Raw genomic sequence first — 9,562 nt, 5'->3', positions numbered from 1 at the left:
TTAAGACTTCACTTTCTCGGATGCGTTTTCCGTGCCCTTGGTCTTCAAAGTCGTCTTTCCTTTTGGCATGAGACATGGGTGAATGTGTGGTACAACGCCCCCACACGATATCGTTACACAACTAAGCAATTTGTCCAATTCCAAGTCGTTCCTCACACCCAGCAATATATGACGTGGACTGATGGTTTTCCTTTTCACGGTACGCGCAGCGTTGCCGGCTATTTCAAGAATCTCTGCGGCCAGATATTCCAGTACTGCTGCCAAATATACGGCGGCTCCAACTGCTGTACGCCGGACGTAACCCTTGGCGAATCTACCTAATGGAGAAGGATTGGGAAATGGCATTAATACCGAGATTTAGACAAACCTACGGTAAAGGAATTCAAGCGATATATGTCAGATCTGAACGTTTTCCTCTTATTTTTGTTTCATATGAAGGATGTTATCTTATTGTACATGTACTGTCTGGAATATGTCTAAATATGACTAGTAAGCGTGAGATCTTTAATTATCATCGCCATTAGGCAAACTAAATGAATCTAAAATGTTATTTTGGGGTTCAAAAGTACCGTAGACATGAGGATTGTGGAGAAAATGCATATGCAAACGTTTATATGTCACCGCTATATGGATATTGTACACTCATTTCAACACCCAAATCCATATAGTGTACAATATAAATTATTCAATACAATACAATACAATATAAATTATTCAATACAAAACAGTACAATACTATACAATTGTATTACTCTCAAAGAGAAACAGATATAAAAACGACAAAACAGGTAAAATACAAACAAAGCAATACTAGCTTATAATATTGAACAATTTGAAATAATACACATGTAGACTGAGCAATGATTGAAATGTGTTTAGTTTCTTTCTGACAACTTGGCCCGATTTTTGAATTATCTATTCTATTCTATTCTATTCTATTCTATTCTATTCTATTCTATTCTATTCTATTCTATTCTATTCTACTGCGTTAGAATATTCCACACCAAATGGCACCAAACATTAAAACACTTTGGAGAGTAGATGAATAAAAAGTCTAAATTATAGAATCTCGGGATTGATATGAAAACGAGTGGAGCTTCCGAAGACAATACAGGCGAGGTTACACCTTTGTGTGATAATGGAAATTGTGTTGTTCTTCCAGATTAACCATATGTATAGACAGTGCATGTGGTTTAATTTCTTGTCGAGAGTGAGACTTAGATACTTATCATTTCCAACTCACGGTTCAAGATGTTCTTTCTTTCTGGCAAAACTAGTAACCATCTCCCTAGACTTAGCTACATTCAGGTACAGATAATCTACAAAATGATAAATTTCTACCCAATAATTTCTGTCACAAATTTCGCCAGTGCATCCAACCATACTAGCTAGTATCGTCAGCAAACTTTATCAACGAATAGGGTTCATGGATGTGTCTCCCCCATCAGCAGCGTGGCGAGTAACGAGAAAGGAGGAATGGATTGTACTCTGTCGAGCACCAGTGTTCGTGTGCAGCATACCCGGAAAGTACATATATATGCTTTACCCGAACTTAGTTTTATAGAAGTACACACATTTCTCATTTAGATTAAAATAGTGTCAAAATGGCCCATAATGTCATAAAGGGGTGGGGATGAAGAGTGGCTGTGGAGGAGCATGGGGACAAGAATTCTTTTACCAATTGTGCGTCGGCGGCACGTACAACACGTGATGAAAACGTGCTTATAACGCTAGCGTATAGTTGCCTTGCGCAACCTGTAGGCAAAGTTAGCTGCTAGATGTTTAGACTAACCTTTCCGGAGGTACCTATGTATTCGAGACACTGGAAATAAAACATTGGCTCGTGAACTCTTCGAAGTACGACGTTTTCTTCGTTGATTTTTGTGATCTTCTGCTGCACTCGTCATCTTCCGCTTTTCAGATGTTTTTTTCCTGCAGACCCGTCACAGAATTCAGCGCGTTGTTGCAAATATTTTGATAATTTTAATTAATGCACAGTGCAACATATGCGTGGAAAATTCTATTGGTGAAAAATTCCATGGATTAGCATGAATACTGAATGGTAACTTGTCAACCAATAAGCAGCTTGCCATATGTCATTGCGTGTCATCTAATTCAAAGCATATACTGAAATTATCATACAATGAATTAAAGCTCACCAAGACGGAAATCTTCAAACGAAAAACATTGACCAGAATTTATTTTTCTTCTGCGATACATCGAAAAATCACCCCCGACAGTGTCGTAAAAGAGGCCATAGTTTATGAAATATCTGAGACGCCAAATATACAAATACGTAAAATGTATAAGATAATAACGATTTTTGGCCTTTGACACTTTTTGGTTTTATGTCGATAAATGCAGCTCTTCATAGACAATACTATTGGGTATGGTGGACCCACCTGTTTTTCACCATATACATGTACTCCAGTTTGAAATCTCCGACAAGGCCACCTGGATCCGATGATGTTGTGTGATTAAGATCAGATTGACCATCGCCATCATAAAACCACCTTCTGCCAGGTGTCAACTCCTTTGCGGCATGCAACGGTAGAACACGTTGCGAAAGGGAGCGGAAAAAGTAATGTGCCTCTCGAAAATAAATTTATCGTTTCTTGGGATTTGTTCAGGGAATTCAAAGTCACAGTCATCCTATAGGCTATTATATTTACAATTTAAATCACAGGCCTCTATAGTTACTTCTTCCAAGGTGAACGCAAAGAAACAAGCTCAAGACATAACGAACCTTCTAATATTTATTTCAGACAATATATCGACAACTTCACTAAAGATTCGGTAGTGCTATAGGCGTGGTGTAGTAGTGTTCTGTCTGTCTGTCTGTCTGTCTGCCTGCCTGTCTGTCTGTCTGTCTGTCTGTCTGTCTGTCTGTCTGTCCGTTTGTCTGGGCCGATTATTTTCATATTTGATGGGGATGATACTTTGGATGTCTAGTTGGAAAGTTGTTCAAATCAAAATGATCACAGAAGATGTGTGATTTGGGTAAAAAAAATATCATTGATTTTCGTAAGAACAAAAGCTACTGACCAGAATAGTCAGATATTTGGTTGGGATGTTCTTAGGGATGTGTAGATAGAGAGTTGTTCATGACATGACCCCATCAGTAATATGCAAGTTAGGTTTAACAATGTGTCTTTTTGGTGAAAAATCTTTAAATAGGCAACATCCGAATTGGGGAGGGGGGGGGGGCTATATGAATGACAATGTCCGTCCGTCCGTCCATTCACCCATCCGTCCACTCAGCCATATCCATATCCACAACCATGACTCAATTTCAACCATACCTGGCACACATGTCAAATACTATACAGTATATATGAAGGACAGTACAATACAGTTACTTTGGAACGGTAGAGACATCATTCAAATGTCTGTAATTTGTTTACAGAAGTAAGTTTTCATGTGAATGATACGGTATTCAAGTTATTCCCATGATATGCCTCTCGTATAATACGTGAATAATTGTGAAGCTTTGCAATTTGAATCCTACCCACCACCCCCTAACACATGTTTACGGACGTTGTCACAAGCCAGAGTACAATTTGCAACCTCTTGACGCAATTGCAACCTTTTGACAACCTCTTTTTTGCGTCTGGACGGTGCCGTAAAGTACTAAAGAGGTGGTTTACGACGATGGCGTTATGAGAAACTCTCGTTGATACATCATGTAGTTATAGTCTACGTCCCAACCACCAGTGAGTCCTTCTTTTTTGAGTAGTACACAGCGTATAGAAGTTGAGAAGACAGTCTCGTATAGAAGTTGAGAAGACAGTCTCGTATAGAAGTTGAGAAGACAGCCTCGTATAGAAGTTGAGAAATCGCAAACTAGATCTGGTAATTTCCAAACCACTTCCGAAACAAATAAATGCAACTTGCCATAGTGATCAGAGCGTGCAATGTTTGTATCTTCTCTTACAGGAAGACTACTATGATTCAAACAAAGGGGATTCCCCTTGTACGTTCGATCCTTGGGTATCGTGTCATGTGACTGTGACAGTCATACCTGCTCATAGTCCATACAGAAGCAAACTTTCCATACTTATTTATATCACAGGGATTACCTAATGATTGGTTGGGTCGGTCATGTGATTTGAAACCACTCGTTCACTTAAATAGTTTCAAAATATGACCTCATGACCTCAATTCGTCTGTGTGCTATGCTATGCTATGCTATGCAATGATATGGTATTTATTTATTTATTAAGCCGTGTACGTGTACGCAAGAGGTGACGGTGGCAAAAGAATGAGGCAATGCTATGCTATGCTATGAGATATGATATGATATTTAATATCATATCATATCATATCATATCATATCATATCATATCATATCATATCATATCATATCATATCATATCATATGCAGTAAGTTTTAGCTAGGGACATTCTACCAGAAAAGAACGTCGCGAGATAGAAATTAAAACAATACGAAATATTTGTGATCACTCCGAAATAAAACATATTATTAGACAATAACTTTGTAAAACCATGTTTCCCGAGCTAGGTTCCCCTAAGACCACTAAACGTCCAATTTTCTCCAAATAACTGATCTGAAGGAAAGAGAACAATATTCTTCAACATGTATATATGTATTCATGAAGAATACTGGTGAGTTAACCAAGATAAAAAGAAATTTATAAAATGAGCAAATAGTATGTAATTTATGATGTTTTTGTGTTTCTCTTTTTGTCTCCGTCAACCAAGTGACCTTGCAACCATTCACCGTTTCCTTTTCAATACAGAGTATAGTATAGTGACGTAGCAATATCCTATTGTACGTCGTGCTCGCTAGCAACATCAAAGGGTCATATTTCAGAAACTCCCATTAACGCCACCCACCAAGAAAATGTTATTATAAGAAAATATTAATAATTGAAAAATGTACATATCTTTCGAACTTTCCTAGGTATTATTTGACGTTAGTCATTCAACGCGTTGTTCGATGACGTCATTTGTTCTGCATGACGTTCATATCATAATATCTTTTTATCTTACAACTAGACTTACTTCTATATTTATGTTTCAAAAGATAAAAATATTTGTTTTGATAGAACTTACGCTGTCAATGGGGCATTTCTTTATTGATTGTGACTTCTTTGTTCTTTAACCTGATATATGTGATGCTCCTTTTTTGTGTCCTTGCACCCATTCTTTTTAAACTGAACTTAAGCTTATATTAGAGTTTAGGTTGAATTTAAAAATTGCGGATACCCAGCATGTCTATTGTCGTATTCCTGTTAAAGCAAGTCATCAATTACACTATGTATAACCAGGTGAAATGTTGAATGTAATAAACAGAACTACTAGTCAATCATGCATCTATTACTTTGAAATGAAGTTTGTCAATTTCTCTTCTAGTCTTGCTACACATCAACGGCAACGTGCTTCAGCTTAGCAACATTGCAACGCATTGACTGATATGATATATGTTTACTAAGGGTTATCGAAAATTCTCTAGTTCTAGTCTTCACATGAAAATTTATCTGTACTGGTAAACCACGGTAGTGAATTAAACGTTTGATCTAAATACAAACTTGAAAATTGTTACCTGAATTTTTTTTCTGCACACTCCAGTCTTTGTCAACAGATTGCCCCATTATTCATGATTCTCTGGATATATTAATAAATAATAGTTTGTTTGCGATTGCGAATTTTCATGAGTTAGTTTGTGATACAATGCGCTGAGACGTTGTGTAGCCGTTGTTTAAGAATTACAAAAAAATAATAATTGCCACATTTCACGATAAACTTAACTATCAGTACAAAAGTGAAATTCAACTACAAAATAGCGTTCTTTAAAGTTTCTAAAACTGGAAGCTATCCTATCGGAAAAGGAAGTTGAAGCCAACTTGTGACCGGAGATTTGTTATGGTTTCTATGTATGCTATGTGAGCTCGTGACCGGAGATGTTTTATCATTCTAGCCTTTGACACTGAGATAGGAAATACATAATATCGGACGATATAACTACAAGAAACAAAATTTCGCAATGTCTGTTTTCCTATACCATTATACCATCAGATTTTACGCGGTAAAGGAAGCTGTCTGCTAGATCTAGAGTGTTAGTTTATTTGTTTGACTAAAATATGAGATGGATGTGCATAATTTTATGTATAATGCGCCTATAGAGTATGCATTATTAAAATGAAGTAAACAAATAATAAGCAGATTAATTTTAATGTTATTTATTGTGAATTCAAAATTTTCCTATCTATATTTATTTTCTATTGACGTGATTAAACTGTTTGGAAGAAACAAGCTGGGTATTATTATAACCCAGGCCAGTATTTTGTAGAGTGGTCTGAGCTACTACCGTACAGTATAAGGACAACACTGAGCTCTTGATAAATACCACGATATTCGTCCATTAGGTAAAGTAGCACATGGGAGAGGACGAGGTAAAATGTAAAAAAGAAAAAAACATGTACCAATATTACAACACCACCACCAACAACAACAACAACAATAAATTATAAGGCGATCCGTCGATCTTGCGTAGGCTGTATATTTGATATTTACATGAACTTGAGAAAGGCAGCCAGCATTGAAATGTGAAAACATAAGTGTGTTAACTGTTGTGACTGAATTGTATTGATGAAAGCTATGTACAATGTATTACAACTTGTGTATCGAACAATGCCAATGAACTGCGATACAAGTCAGATCCATAATAACCCACACATATCCTGTAAATTTACGACCATAAACAGAGTGCTTACTTAAGGAAAATATGTCTGTACAAGCCAGCTTGGAATTCTTATCCGACATGACTTCCTTACAAGTAGTCACATGATCAGTTACTTTTTTTCATTGTCATAATTTCTATTCAAAGATGGTTTAATTTCAATAAAACTTTTTTGTTTCTTTTTTTGAAAAAATGTTACTTTCGCTGAAATTGGAAACAAATGGGTTATCGTCAGAGGCAAAGTAGACAACGGAATGTATTTTTCCGTTCCTTGTAATCTAGGGTTTCCCCGATTTCGTACAGATTATGTAGCCAATGACGGTGAAAGTGTATATAAACAAAGGCTTTGGCTCTATGAGGGGCATCAGAACCAGACTAAGAGTGGTGGTGCAAGTACTAGTGCAAGTACAAGTTAGTCATTCTTTAAAATCAAGTTCACTGAAGACAATGGGCAACGTTTACTTATTTGTGGTGAGTACTGACTTCATTTTTACTCGGTCTGCGTCTCAACTCTTTTACTCCTTTAACATAATGCAGTATTAGAAATAGAATGAAATATGTTTGTAATACTTTGCAAAGGGTTACCCAATCTTCACTTTTAAATTGAAGTCAATCTGTTGGAAAATATTAGGATTCCTCCAACAGCTATGTGATAGCCAACATTCCTGCATCAAATTGATATTTATAATGGCATCCAGACGGGTTGGTCATTTGTAGGTTAACTTAATTAAGATTTCCTAACAAAATGAGAAAATCAAATTTTGACTTTAGTTTTCCAAAAAAAGAGACTTAGGTCATGTTTTCGCATTGTTTTCGAATTAACATGTACCTACATTCAGTATAGGAATTTCACTTGAGGTTTACAGTCTTATTCTGCGTATAATAATGAAGTTCATTCTGCATTGAATTATAGCAGTCACGTATCATGTATATACTATGGTATGAGTACGTTCGTCTATTTGTTTGTTTGTTACATATCTTTCATATATTTCATACATTTCTCCCCCTTTCATTGTTTCAGTGTATTTCTGTGATAGTGCAGTCAATATGGCTGGTTAGATCTCATCCCGGTTGTACACGAAATATGAACAATGTGCAAGATGCCTCAAACAACGAACACATTCAGCTAGGCCATACTGGTGATCAAAATTGGCAAATTGGTGGATCTTCAAGTTCGGTGTCCGACTCTACGAGATCGGAGGATCCCGAGAATTTAACCTCAAACTCGATATTATCGGATGACGTTAGTGGTCATCGCCAGGTTTTCGATGGAGAGCAAGACGGTAGAACTACGACAGTCGAGGACACCGACTCATCTACCGATCGATTGAATGAATCGTTCTTCACAGGTACTGATAGCGGAGATGTAGAGAACCCGACAAGAAATACTCGACAAGAACCATCATCAGAAGTGGACGGATCATGTGATACGTACGATGCATCTTCTTTCAAAATGAAGAAGTTGGTGAGTGACGACGTGCAAGGGTGTCCAACTCTTCTGCCTCTCAGGCAGGCTCCCGAAAATCAATCTATAATGTCAACGTGCCCATGGACGAAGACAAAGAACTATAACCCGACTAGAGAACCTGCTACCATCTTCAATGTCACGTGCTTATGCTTGTACTGTCGATCACTTGATGTAACTGAAAACGGTGCTTTCTTAGAAACTCCAACATCAACATGTGCAGCTATCTATTATGATTTACCGGTCCGTTATTGGAGTAATGAACGTAAGAGGTAGGTGGTTTTCAGATTTTTGGAGTATTGTCATTACCACAATGTATCTCTATTTATCTCTATCAACCTACAAAATTACAAATCATTATAATGAAATGTTGACGAAGCAAAGGATAGCTCATAAAACATTTCTGTGTTTTCTCTTTGTATCACTGTATTCCTAATGGTAAAGACACCTATACAATTGTACAGAGAGACAAACTGGGTTTAAATGTACACCGATATATTTATATTTGATTGGATGAATAGCCATTATATGAAGACGTAATGGTGAATCGAGGTTATCATTAACAGTGTTATTATCGTTACCTTTTGACCAGGTTCTGTTTAATCGCGTTCAGTAGAATAATCCAACATAACGTACACGCACACACACGCACGCATACACATACACATACACGCATACACACACACATACATACATACATACATACATACATACATACATACATACATACATACATACATACATACATACATACACACACACAGACACAATCATGTGTATTAAAGGGAGGAACTTTGCGATTATGATAATATTATCTCATATTTTTATGTTATCATTTTCTACAGTGGTCCCAGCGTACCAGGAACAGTGAGGGTTGCTGTTGGATGTACATGTCTCCGTACGAACTACAGGAGTGACAGACGTCGTAACAAGTAGAATTAATAACTTCGTGTATGGTCAGTTTGGAATTGTATCATATCAGTCGTTATTTATTATTGAAAAGTCAACCAAAGAACACACTTTATGTATTCTCTATGAGAATGAACCCTGTTTAGTACTACTGGTATTTCAGTAGAATATATTTTTATACTCTATAAGCTTATATATTTATATTTATTATATTTTATTCTGTTTTGACTGAAGTATTTTAATTGCATGCGATTAATGTTATTACTATAAATTATTGACACGTTGATAAGAGCTACCCCCATTTCTAGATTGATGAGGGGAGGGGGGTGTCCACATCATACGTTAACTCAGTCAAAAACTGATGTAAACACCACAATTTAGCGTAGCCTCACATTACTTTACATTTAAATGGTCCAAGATTTACAAAAAAAAACATTCAAGCTAGGCCTTGATATGACAAATTTACTAATATTTGATTTTAAAAA

The 9,562-nt window shown here is 36.5% G+C and overlaps 1 pseudogene; it reads right to left on the bottom strand.

Moving 5' to 3' along the window:
• LOC144446712 (histone H2A pseudogene) lies at window positions 1-1,907 on the bottom strand (annotated as a pseudogene).
• Window positions 1,908-9,562: the final 7,655 nt, after the last annotated feature.

This window comes from Glandiceps talaboti, chromosome 2 (assembly GCF_964340395.1).
Source record: "Glandiceps talaboti chromosome 2, keGlaTala1.1, whole genome shotgun sequence".
In the NCBI taxonomy this organism is placed as follows: Eukaryota; Metazoa; Hemichordata; class Enteropneusta; family Spengelidae; genus Glandiceps; species Glandiceps talaboti.
This window is presented reverse-complemented; position numbering and strand designations above follow the sequence as displayed.